Here is a 12,999-nt window from a genome sequence, read left to right as displayed (position 1 = left end):
TCCTCAGCTCTCGTCCACTCATGCCTCTTCTCTACCTACGCTATATTGATGACATCTTCATCATCTGGACCCATGGGAAGGAGACCCTGGAAGAATTCCACCATGATTTCAACAGTGTCCACCCCACCATCAACCTCAGCCTGGACCAATCTACACGGGAGGTCCACTTCCTAGACACCACAGTACAAATAAGCGATGGCCACATTAACACCACCCTATACCGAAAACCCACCGACTGCTACGCCTACCTTCATGCCTCCAGCTTCCACCCCGGTCACACCACACGATCCATCATCTACAGCCAAGCACTGAGGTACAATTGCATCTGCTCCAACCCCTCAGACAGAGACCAACACCTACAAGATCTTCACCAAGCATTCTCAAAACTACGATACCCACACAAGGAAAGAAAGAAACAAATCAACAGAGCCAGACGTGTACCCAGAAGCCTCCTGCTACAAGACAGGCCCAAAAGAGAAACCAACAGAACTCCACTGGCCATCACCTACAGTCCGCAGCTTAAACCTCTCCAACGCATCATCAGTGATCTACAACCCATCCTGGACAATGATCCCTCACTTTCACAGACCTTGGGAGGCAGGCCAGTCCTCGCCCACAGACAACCTGCCAACCTTAAGCATATTCTCACCAGCAACCACGCATCGCACCATAACAACTCTAACTCAGGAACCAACCCATGCAACAAACCTCGATGCCAACTCTGCCCACATATCTACACCAGCAACACCATCACAAGACCTAACCAGATCAGCTACAACATCACCGGCTCATTCACCTGCACATCCACCAATGTTATATATGCCATCATATGCCAGCAATGCCCCTCTGCTATGTACATTGGCCAAACTGGACAGTCACTATGCAAGAGGATAAATGGACACAAGTCAGATCTCAGGAATGGCAATATACAAAAACCTGTAGGAGAACACTTCAACCTCCCTGGCCACACAATAACAGATGTAAAGGTAGCCATCTTACAGCAAAAAAACTTCAGGACCAGACTCCAAAGAGAAACTGCTGAGCTCCAGTTCATTTGCAAATTTGACACCATCAGATCAGGATTAAACAAAGACTGTGAATGGCTATCCAACAACAGAAGCAGTTTCTCCTCCCTTGGTGTTCACACCTCAACTGCTAGCAGAGCACCTCACCCTCCCTGATTGAACTAACCTTGTTATCTCCATACTGATTTATACCTGCCTCTGGAGATTTCCGTTACTTGCATCTGAAGAAGTGAGGTTCTTACCCACGAAAGCTTATGCTCCCAATACTTCTGTTAGTCTTAAGGGTGCCGCAGGACCCTCTGTTGCTTTTTACAGATTCAGACTAACACGGCTACCCCTCTGGTGCCTAGGAAGGAGTACTGCAGAAAGGGATCTGAGGGTCAGAGTGGATCACAAGCTAAATATGAGTCAAGAGTATAACACTGTTGCAAAAAAAGCAAACATCGTTCTGGGATGTATTAGCAGAAGTGTTATAAGCAAGACATGAGAAGTAATTCTTCTGCTCTACTTCACGCTGATTAGGCCTCAACAGGAATATTGTGTCCAGTTCTGGGTGCCACATTTCAGGAAAGATGTGGACAAATTGGAGAAAGTTCAGAGAAGAGCAACAAAAATGATTAAAGGGCTAGAAAACATGACCTGTGAGGGAAGATTGAAAAAATTGAGTTTGTTTATTCTGGAGAAGAGAAGACTGAGAGGGACATGATAACAGTTTTCAAGTACATACAAGGTTGTTAAAAGGAGGAGGAAGAAAAAGTATTTTCCTTAACCTCTGAGAATAGGACAAGAAGCAACGGGCTTAAATTGCAAAAGGGTGGTTTAGGTTGGACATTAGAAAAAAATTCCTGTCAGGATGGTTAAGCACTGGAATAAATTGCCCAAGGAGGTTGTGGAATCTCCATCATTGGAGATTTTTAAGTGAAGGTTAGACAAACACCTGTCAGGGTTGGTCTAGATAATACTTTGTCTTGCCATGAGTACAGGGAACTGGACTAACACTAGATGATCTCGCGAGGTCCCTTCCAATGGTATAATTCTATAGTTCTACAACAATCAAGATTATGGGCTGGTCTGAGCAAGCAAATTTAGACTAGCACAGAGCTGTGAAGAACCATTACTCTATAATGTTACCTGACAAACATTTTGAGTAACAAAATAATTGTTTTCTTCTGGAATGGACATGTGTACATATATTGTGGCTGATTACATTTCCAGATATACTTAGTTGGCAAGGCAAGCCATACAGCAATGAAAAAGCAATATTTGCAAGACAATATTTGCAAGTTCCTCGAGTCTTGATTTCTGGTATTGGTCTTTAAATGTTAGCATCCATGTTCATAGCTTTTGCACAGGATTTTAATTTTAAACATCACACTTGAAATCTAAATTGTCCCCAAAGTTAGTCCTTTGCATAGGGAACTCTATGGAGGTTTTCAGAAGTACAAACCCAGTTTGGAAGACTGATAATCTCACATAAAAACCTTTGGACCAGATCTTCAGTTGATGCAAATTGGCATAGCTCCTTTGACTTGAAATCTGGCCCTTCATTTTTACAATAATAGGACTATCTCTATTTAAGGCCCTAGTTTAAATTGTTTTGAAAGGAAGATTTTATTTGTGTTGAAAAATTGAAATTTCCACTTGAATTTTTGCTTTACTGGTTTGTGTCCCTAGATAAAAAGAGATTAAAGGTCTAAAGAGATGTGGAACTAAATTAAAACTATAAAAGTCTTCATCCTCTAGTTACTAGAGAGAATCAAAAAATGCTGTAAAGCAGACTTTACTAAAGTCTTGGGGGAACTTCCGTTTCAGAGAGCTTTACTCCTAGAAGGAGGGTGTCCATTTCCACAACAGAAACAAAGTGATAAAAGACAAAGGTAAAGATGTAGGCCAACCTATATAGAGCCTTGAGTGGGATAACAAAAAAACTTGAACTTTATAAGCAGGGCAATGCATAAAAAGTAATTACTTTATTTTATTTTCCTTTTTTGTATTTTCATGGTTAATAATAGCAATATTGACCTCTGGGTCAGGGATTTCTTTTGCAATTAACGATGGGTGAAGTTAAGGGCCCTCAGCTTTGCCCTGGGCCCTCAAATGCAATGGCCAGACATTAACTGCCAGGAAATGCCTGACCCCAAAGTCCATTTATTACTTAATTAGCATCTTTACTTTTTCTGAAATTATAAGCATATTAAATAACTAATGGACCCGAGATTTCTGCTTGCTGGCTGTTGCTGCTCCACAGCTAATCACTGACCCTCTTTTCTTTTTTTGTTCTTTTTCATAATGAGTGGGAATACTGGGATTGCAAATTTTTGGTTTACTCTGTCTCTTTCATTGGCAGACCTATGTCATTATAAATGAAGATTGGCACATCAAAGGAAGGGGGATTTCCAAAGCAAGCTTCCACTGTGCAAGAGGGGGACAGCCATGGAGTTTGAAACAGAAAGTTTCCTGTGCCACAGTAGGCATGTAGACAGAATTGGACAAGGCACGAGGAATAGAGCAAATGGAGGGGCACAAGTAGGGATGGAAGTTTTCTTATCTGTCCCTACAGAGAGTTGAAAAGACTACTCTAACCTCTGTGGATCTGCTCTGCAATCTGTGGGGATGATTCCTCCCCCTTTCCGTAAACACACATTTTCCCCGGGGCGTAGTTTGTCTATTCAGGTCAGGAGCTGAGTTCAAGACTTGGGTTTATGTGGGAAGTAAATGAGGCTATGTCTACACAAGCACTTTTGTCAGTAAAACTTTTCTCAGTCAGGGTATGAAAAAACACACTCCTGACCATCATAAGTTTCACCAACAGATGCACCGGTGTGGACAGCACTATAGCTACCACTGCTTGTTGGAAGTAGTTTAACTATGCTGACAGGAAAGCTCTCTCCTGCCAGCCTAGAGTGGCTACACGAAAGACCTTACAATGGTACATTTGCTGTGGTACAGCTGTGCCACTGTAAGGTCTGTAGCATAGACATAGCCTAAGTTACTTTGCTGGCTAGATAAGTGGGTGTTTCTTGGCATATACATAAACACTACTAAAAAGTGTGACTAGTCCCAGGGTGGGAGGAGCCTGGATCTCAGGAAGTATTTCTAAGAGCAAGTTCATGGTGAAGAGAAAGAGCAAAACTGTTTTTGTACACCACTGCTAGCCAAGGGAAAGGAACTCCATCTGTACCCTCTTCCAGTTGTTATGTTATACAAAGCACACGAGATCATTTACAGGGGAAAAAGCAAAAATGCCACATTTATTGAGAATATAGCAGTTAGCATATGCTTTTCAGTTACACACACACACACGCACACACACACACCATGCACACAGTCCGGCCCATTGATGTTTATAGTTACCAGTCTGAGTCTGGGATCAATCTAGTGGCCAGCCAGATTGGTCACAGAGGGAAGCTGGGCTCTGTCGGTCGCAATCCGATGCTCTTGGAGTTGTGGCAAGATGAACCCAAAGTCTCATGGCAAAGCACCCTGTTCTTACAGTCTTTTTTCTCTATTGAAGTCTATGGATTTTGCTGTGTCAGTTTATGACCGGTTATTCCTTCATTGGTATTATCTTTTGATGTAAACATTCCAAAACACCTCCGAGAGGGTCATCCTGTCCTGGATTTGATTTAATCAATTGTCTTTAGGGGTGCCAGCCTCCACCTCAGGGTCATCAATCTGCCCTTCCTCAATCATGGATGTGCGTTGATGGTTCTCTGGTGTCAATAAGTCTCTGTAAGTGTCTTTGCTCCTTCTTTCTTGACTATCTGGTTAACAGTGGCTTCACAACTTATCTTTTCCTGATGCATGCATTCCTCATTCACACAAACAGTCTTTTACAGAGACCTTCAAAGGTATACAGCAGTTTTTATGTTGAGCAAGAAAGGTATTGTAAATTAAACCTTACTAAATCTTGTAATCAAAACAGTTCACATTGTGGCCCGGGCTTTCAACATTCCTCTAATCTCCTTAACATAGACACAATACAAGATCCTGTCTCTTACTTACTAAACCTTAAAACAAAGAAATTTATATTTAAATAGAGTGCGTAATTTATAATACATATAGGAATAGGAAACCATAGTAGACATTATAACTTATCCTAAAATAAAAGGGTGACCATAATCAGTCATAAGGATTGTTCTGGTCCGTCCCTTCCTTAACATTAGTACAGACACTGGCAATCTGTCAGATGCGTTTCTACCAGTGTCTCAGAGGGTCATTCCTTTCTGCTATTCAAAAAGGGTGGCTGGCAGGATGATCAATCATACATGAATTCTGATAGTACACATATAAAATCCTGCTCCTACACAGTAATATATAGATGTGGTTTCGTTGTTTACTGAGCTTGTACCTACATCATTATTCCATGGATTTGGCCTGGCTTTGCAAAGGCACCAGCAAAGAAACTGCAAGATCTCATAACAGTGGAAATGTATTCAGACTGGAAAATAAGAGAAAAATCTCACCTCAGTTATAGGTCTCAGTGTGGTTCCTCTAATGTCAGTGTCAGTGCAATCGGTCTAGATTTACACCAGTGTATCTGGGAACAGAATAAGGCCAAAATCTTAAATGAAATTTTTACAAGTACTAAAGCATAAAATAAATTTTAAAAATACATCTGTCCTACTGACATTATGAAATTGTGTTGTATAGGCCATTTCAAAACATGAATCTAATCATACTTGTAGTGTATATGTTATATTTGGTTGTACAGATCCTTTGGCAACCCCAAAGACATGCCACAACTTAAGGGAAGGGTTCCATGAGCCAGCCAGGAATTAGGGGGGTTAGTTCCGAGCCAGGATACAGAGATTGCTCAGGGAAGCTCTGACTAGCTGGGAGCTAATTAAGTGCAACTAAACCTATTTAAGCTTGGCACTTAAAAGAAGGATGTTATTTTCACAGAGGAGAAAGGCAAATGAGGTAGTGTTGACCAAAATACTGTTTAGTGCTGACCAAAATGCTCTGGAGAAACACAGGAACTACTATGAATGGCTTGTCATGTTTAGGTTTGTTGAGGTAAGTGCTGCAGGAAGGAACATAGCTGAGATTTTTGTGTCTTTGTGGTCAATTTGGACAAAACTAGAACCTCTGTAATAAACCTCTGGTTGGGGAACGTGTTCAAACCTGACCTTAGAGTGAATTTTCCTTCCTTCTTGTTCTGCTCCTGGTGTGATTACAATATCATAAATGAAAAATGAAACAATGAAATCCCGATAAAGAACAGTAGGATAACAATAGATGAATGAATATAAAAAATGTTAGAGTGCCTTTAAAAAAAACACAGGTTGTTATATGGCAATGCAGTGACATTTTAAAATTACTAGTGCTGACTATAACTTTGCCACTCATGTTTATGGTGAGTATAAGTGAGGGTATATGTTGTCTTGGGAGATTTCACTTGTGCAGTGGAGAATGAGGAGTAGATGCTGCAGTGAAGGGCTGTGTGTGTTTGGGGCTATCATGTTCTGGTTGTGGTGTTGTGTGGGTGGTTTTGAAGAACTGTGACAGTTAAGCCAAATAATCCTCCATCTGTGCAGTCTCCTTCAGATGACTTACTCGTTACACCAATGAAATTGTTGCATACAAATTAGCTGTACAGTAAGGGTGGTGATTTGTTGCATTACCTCTGATATCACAATGGTCTAAGACTGTAGGCATAGATAGTTACTCGCCTTCCTATTTTATTATTTTGTTGCCACTTTTGACCCAAGTGGCTAGACAGTTTGGGGCCCTGGGGATTTATCATTTGGAAATAGAAATTGGTTGTACTCAGGTATTTCTTTGATAAAGGTTTCTTAATTGACAAAGAATGTATCAAGTCCTGTGTCTTCTGAATGTAGAAGGAACCAAGAACAAAAGGAGCAGAGCTTGGAAAACTCTTTAGAAGACAGCACACTCTTAGCATCATACTGTGCTTACAGGCTCTTGCTTGGTGGTGATTTTTTTTCCCCCCCTCTTTTCCTTTGTCTCTCGCTGTGTTCTTGTCTGCGGCCTCAGTACCTGTGTGTTCTTGGACACTCTCCCACATACCTACTCAAATAATACTCAGCCCAAATGTTCCTGGTCAGGTTCACACACACACCATTTTTCTTAGTTGGGGCTTATGTTTACAGTTATGTTAATTGAAGGGCGAGTTCATACCTATCAACCTCATTGAGGTTTTAACCTGACACTTAACAAGGTCTTACACAGTTCATAACAATTGTTACAGACCCAGACCAGTGGGGTATAGGAGTCGGTAGAGGGCAAATATACTGGTCACTGGATGAGTAGTTTTCTGTTCCCTGAGTGACCAGAGCAGGGGCTGCACTAGAGTAATCAGGAACCTGCTAGAACCAGTTAAGGCAAGCAGCTAATTAGGACACCTGGAACCAATCAAGAAGAAGCTGCTAGAATCAATTAAGGCAGGCTAATCAGGGCACCTGGGTTTTAAAAGGAGCTCACTTCAGTTTGTGGTATGAATGTGAGGAGCTGGGAGCAAGAGGCGCAAGGAGCTGAGAGTGAGATGGTGTGCTGCTGGAGAACTGAGGAGCACAAGCATTATCAGACACCAGGAGGAAGGTCCTATGGTGAGAATAAGGAAGGTGTTTGGAGGAGGCCATGGGGAAGTAGCCCAGGGAGTTGTAGCTGTCATGCAGCTGTTACAGGAGGCACTAGAGACAGCTGCAATCCACAGGGCCCTGGGCTGGAACCCGGAGTAGAGGGCAGGCCTGGGTTCCCCCCAAACCTCCCAATTGACCTGGACTGTGGGTTCTTCCAGAGGGAAAAGTCTCTGGGCTGTTCCCCAACCCACATGGTGAATCTCTGAAGCAAGAAAATCCGCCAATAAGCGCAGGACCCACCAAGATAGAGGAGGAACTTTGTCACACAATATATAAATTGACTGGCAGTTTAGGAACATGCTCACTGAGGGCCAAATTCTAACATCTCCTGTGCCTCATGTAATGGAGCACATTGAGGCCAAATCACTTTACAAATGAATAGACTGTGTGATGTACTGGTGTGCTGATAGAAAAGACAATGAGGTTTCACTTAAGGCTTGTGTGAGATGAGCTGGAGTATGTATTGATCTTTAGTAGTCGCAACCTCTACAGGTTTTCATTTTAGAATATTAGTTTCTTGCACTTCCTACTGGTCAGTGAGAAAATTACAGGTTAAGGCAGACATTCCCAAACGTTTTTTTCCTGAGGCCCATCTGTGCAGCTGCAATAGGCACTGTGGCCCACTATTAACACTTCTAGAGGAAAGTTATTGCCGTATAAACCGCACTTTGGTGGCGGGTCATTCAGTGCCGCCGAAGACCCGGAGCGAGTGAAGGACCTGCCACCAAAGACTAGGAGCGCGGCCCGGTGACTACAAGCCCCACGTGTTATTTTTACGTGTTTTTTTTTTTAGTCATCCCTGTCTGGGCCCCGTCGAAACTGTTCGAATTGGACCCCGCACTTCCTAAAGCCGGCCCTGCCCTTGACTTCCCAACCCACTCAGGTTAATGGATAGCCTTTGACCTGGTGACCCCTCCCCAGGCCTGGGGAACAGGGAGGGTAAAGAGCAACTGTATTGTTCTTCCCCTAGCAGAGTGTTAGCAGATGAGTTCATAACAGTCCAGCCTAGTGGTCAGTCTGACTGCCAGAGCCAAGGGTTGAGACAGAGTTGGAATCAGGAGTCAGAGACAAGGATCGGAGCTGGATTACCAGGAGTCAGGGAAGGCAGGAGCAGAGCTGGTACAGAGGTGGGAGCAAGGCTGGGACAGGGTGAAAAAAAGCTAGGTGCAGGGCAGGATCTGGGCTGAAGCTCTGGAGGAGCAAAGCAGGAGCAGGGCTTGGAAAGGTGAGCACAAGGACGCAGAGAGTCCGTCAGTGTGTGCAGAAAGCACCCTAGCAAGCGGCTGCTGCTGCTGAGCTAAAGAACCAGCCTGCTGGCTTCCTCAGCCACTCAGACAGGGCGGTCTGTCAGGAAGCCTAGCTGGCCCGTTAGGGTGTCAGGAGCAGCTGCAGAGCCTTACTCCTGACACAGAGTAAAAGAAACTGCTGCTTTTCTTGTAAGCGACAAGGGGGAGCAAGGCCCAGAACACAGGAGAGCACCCAGCAGGATGGGGCAGCAGAATCAGCAAAAAAGGTAGAGCAGTTTGTGTGTGTGGTGTGGGGGTGGGGAGGGGGTATCAGGTCTCTATCTCGTATGTGTGTCTGAATCAGTTGTGAGTTGCTGTATGTGAAATAGCGATCTATATCAATTTTGGGGCTCTGTTTTAGTTGATGACAGATTCAATAGTCTATTTTGGAGGAAAGAGCACAATTGGATGGGGGGGAGCGAGATTTTGAACAGGGGGAAACTTCTCACTTTTTCTCCACCTGTTCAGCCTTTTCCCTCCTAAAATCCTGTCACCACTTTTCCCCAAATTCACACAATCTTTCTTTCCCCCTGCCCATCCACCTTGTCCCTCACATCTCACACCCCTTGCTATATTTTATAATATAAAAAGGGATAAGATTGAAAGAAAACAAGGGGATGGAAGAGACAGCACCTTCTTCCCTCACTCTAGGGGAGAGGAGCAAGGACTCCTTGCAACAGGCACCCTTGCCCAGCAATCAGCTCACTGAGCCATCAGGGTCTATAAGAGCCATTCCTACCCTAAGCCCGGTGTGAAGAAAAATTGGAAGTTTGTGCATAATCAGCAAACACTTTAATAAGTTCTGCTTAAATGTGTGAAGAGATGGAAATCTATGCAAATTTAAAATAACTCCGTCTTTTGGGGCAATGTTGGCAGGTATGTGGTGAAGATGGAAGATGAATCTGCTATGGAGGGCAGGAGTGTGTCATTGACAGAATTGTGGGCAAATTGAAGGTGGCAAGGAATGCTGGAAACATTTCCTTTAGCTTCTTAACTTCTGCTTTGAAGGTTGGTGGGTGTGTCCTGAGGCAACTTTAACAGCCACTAAATTTAAGATTTGTCTGTTAATGTGTGTGTGTGTGTGTGTGTGTGTGAAAGAGAGAGAGAAACAGCAAAAGATTTCAATACATTACAATTAAAACCTATTCCTTTTTTTCATGTGAACTTCCCAAAATATTCATAAAATAAAGGTGTTTTTTTTTCTTTAGTACTGTAGTGAGGCAGAGTGGCCTCCCTCCGAGCCTGATGGGGAGGAACTGCCCCACACCTCATGGGGGGCGGGGCCAAACCACCTCTGCCCCCCATGCCAAAAGAGGCAGGCCCTCCATCTCAGTTGAGCTGGAGCCAGGGAAGGAGGCATACGTCTCTACCTCTCTGCGGATCCCCAGACCAGAGACCAAGCTGAGCGGCATCCTTCCCCTGGAGGAGACCAACTGTGGAGAGGAGTTGCTGGGACTGCCATCTGTCATATACCCCAGGGAGACTGAGGAGCTATGGACTACGGAGCCACACCAAGGAAGGGCAGTAGGAAGTAGCCCAGGATAACCAGACATTAGTCCGGTTGTGTATCCAGGAAATGAATCAGCGTGTTTCAGTGACTTCCCTGCTGACCAAGTGGCAGGACCACCCACCATTGTTAGGGTCCTCAACTGGGACCTGGTAGAGTAGGGTGGGCCCAAGTCCCCCTACCCCCTGCCGCCAACCCCACCCCCTGGGGTAGTGGCCTACTCACCCTAGACTGGAAGGTCTGTGCCTTACCTGTGCCTTGTTACTCTGCCCCACCGAGAGGGTCAGAGCCCCAGACTGTATTTGCTGTCTGCTCCAGCCCGAAGGCTGCCGCTAAAGACTGCTCATTGCTCTGCCCTACCCAAAGGGCCAGAGCTATAGATCGTAGATTGCCACCTGCCTCAGCCAGGAGGCTGGGCAATAGACTGTGTTGCTGCTCTGCTGTGACCAGAGGGTCAGAGCCCAAGCTTGCTAATTGATTTCTTACTCTGTGACATAGTTAGGCAGCGTGGCCTCCTTCCGAGCCTGATGGGGAGGGATGACCACAGAACCACTACAAGTAAATACTAAAATAACATGCACTAAGTTCTAAATCTCAAGGTTCGTTATCACCTCGGCAGTTTCTGAATACTCCCATGTTTCACAGACAGAATTAATAAACGTCAGTACCTTTCAACAGTGTATAGAACTCTAACTACTCTAATTGACTGACATTTTGACTACAATTTCAGCCAATACTTTTTGAAAATAAAATAGGTTTTTCCCTGTCACACTTTATAAGTTCAATACCAAATACATTTAGCCAACCAAATATACACATTTAGGAGTTTGCATCACTGAACAGCTTTTCTCAAAATATTCATTGTAGCTTGTTCACCCCTAAGGCCAAAGTGCTCCTAATTTATTTATAACCAATGCTTTCTAGTGGTTTCCTTTCTAGTGACAAGACTTCATTAGTCCCTATTGTGGCGGGGTGATCACCCCACCATGCCTTGAAGGGCTTAAAACAGCCCTGGGAGGGGGCTGAGAGGGAAAAAGCTGGACTGTTTGGGAAAACAGCCACAGCTGTAGCGGGGGCAATTAGGGCCCAGCTGGCCCTTATAAGAGGGTAGTGGGCCAGAAGGACAGACACTCTCTCTAGCTACAGAGAGAGAAGGACCTGGCTGCCTGAGAAGCTGAGGAGGGTACCTAGGGTGGAGCAGTGCTGGGGAAGGGCAGAGGGAGCTGGGGAGCTCCAGCCTAGCAAAGCCCAGGCTGCAGGCCAAGCTAAGGGCCCACAAAAGGGTACTAGGGCTGCGGAGGGGCAGCCCAGACCTAGGCAGAGGCAGCTGGTCTGACCCCCCACCCCCTTGCTGATGATGAGTAGTACAGACTGCAGTCTTCCCCAGTGGGGGCTAGACGATGACTGACAGTGGGGGCTAGACGATGACTGACAGTTGCCACTGAGGCAAGGGAGGGGTGGGCGTTCCCTGGGAGAGGAGACCCAGACTAAGGGGGTACTTCCAGGGGGCAGAAACCTCATCTAGAAAGGCACCGGGGTCTGGGAGGGACACGGGGCCAGCGGCAGCAAGACGGCAGAGGGCGCTCCTGGCTAAAAAGAGCTAATTCCCTGGACAACCAGCAGGAGGTGCCACACCGGTGAGTCGTCGCCCCACCACACCTATCATATCTAGGCTTTGATTAAATTAGTTAATAAAACACTTTATTCTGTTTTACTTTGTGAGGAAATAAACTACTACTAATAATAATAATAATTTAAGTTGGCTTGTCCTGCCAAGCTCATAACATAAGTGATTGAGGACAAGAGACATTTTAAGAGTCAATCACAGTATGAAGTTTAGCAAATAGAGAACTAAGTCCTGAATCTGCAAAGTCTTACATAGCCAGGTAACTTTATGCACATGAGTACTCTCATTAAATGTAATATGTACTCCGTTGCTTAAGTGTTTTCAGGCTCAGGATCACAGTGTGTCATTCATTAGAATTTCTAAGTCTAGTGACTTAGCTCCACTGAGTATATGGATTTTACCTGCTGTTCATCTGTTAGACCTGCAATGAAAAATCATGCTACAGAATCATTAAAAATGTCAAACTGCTTTAAGCGGAGAACCAATAGCACTGTTGAACCTTAATGTTCAGGCTGACATCACTGCCATGAATGATCACAATCTGAATTTTTACTTGCTGATCTTTGTGTGTAAACAGAGCCTGAGATGTCAGAGCCTGAAGGCTCAAATCTACTCTTCTTGAAATCAGAGGCAAATCTCGCATTCAATTCAAGAGGAGTAGAAGCAGACCCTCAGAGAAGGAGGATGGAGGAACTACAGATTCAACTTCAAAAGAGAACTGCCTAACAGGGCCCAATTCTGACTTAATTCAGATGGCCACTTTGCATCAGCAAGAGCTTTGAGGACTGGGATGATAGTTTTATTCTTCACATGCAAGATACAGCCAGAAAACTGGGGCAGCAATGATCAAGCCAGAGAACTAAGAATCATTTGGAGTGAATAATTTATTCAGGGAACGTAGCCTCCTTCTTTTGTTTATGAATTGTCCAGGAACAGAGTAAGGTTGCTA

The 12,999-nt window shown here is 44.5% G+C and overlaps 1 long non-coding RNA gene across 1 annotated transcript in view; it reads right to left on the bottom strand.

Annotated features, from left to right (window-relative positions):
* The window catches only part of LOC117876453, a 90,955-nt gene extending 80,130 nt beyond the window's left edge, over positions 1–10,825 (bottom strand). Inside the window, exons 1-2 of the long non-coding RNA XR_004645495.1 lie at positions 10,675–10,825; positions 5,492–5,565 (exon numbers count right to left, since the gene is read on the bottom strand). This is a non-coding gene — a long non-coding RNA (uncharacterized LOC117876453). The remainder of the gene's footprint in view (positions 1–5,491; positions 5,566–10,674) is intronic.
* Between the last annotated feature and the right edge of the window lie 2,174 nt (positions 10,826–12,999).

The sequence above is a fragment of the Trachemys scripta genome, chromosome 1 (genome assembly GCF_013100865.1).
Source record: "Trachemys scripta elegans isolate TJP31775 chromosome 1, CAS_Tse_1.0, whole genome shotgun sequence".
Classification (NCBI taxonomy): Eukaryota; Metazoa; Chordata; order Testudines; family Emydidae; genus Trachemys; species Trachemys scripta.
Note: the sequence above shows the minus strand (reverse complement) of the source record. Positions and strands in the feature narration are given on the sequence as shown.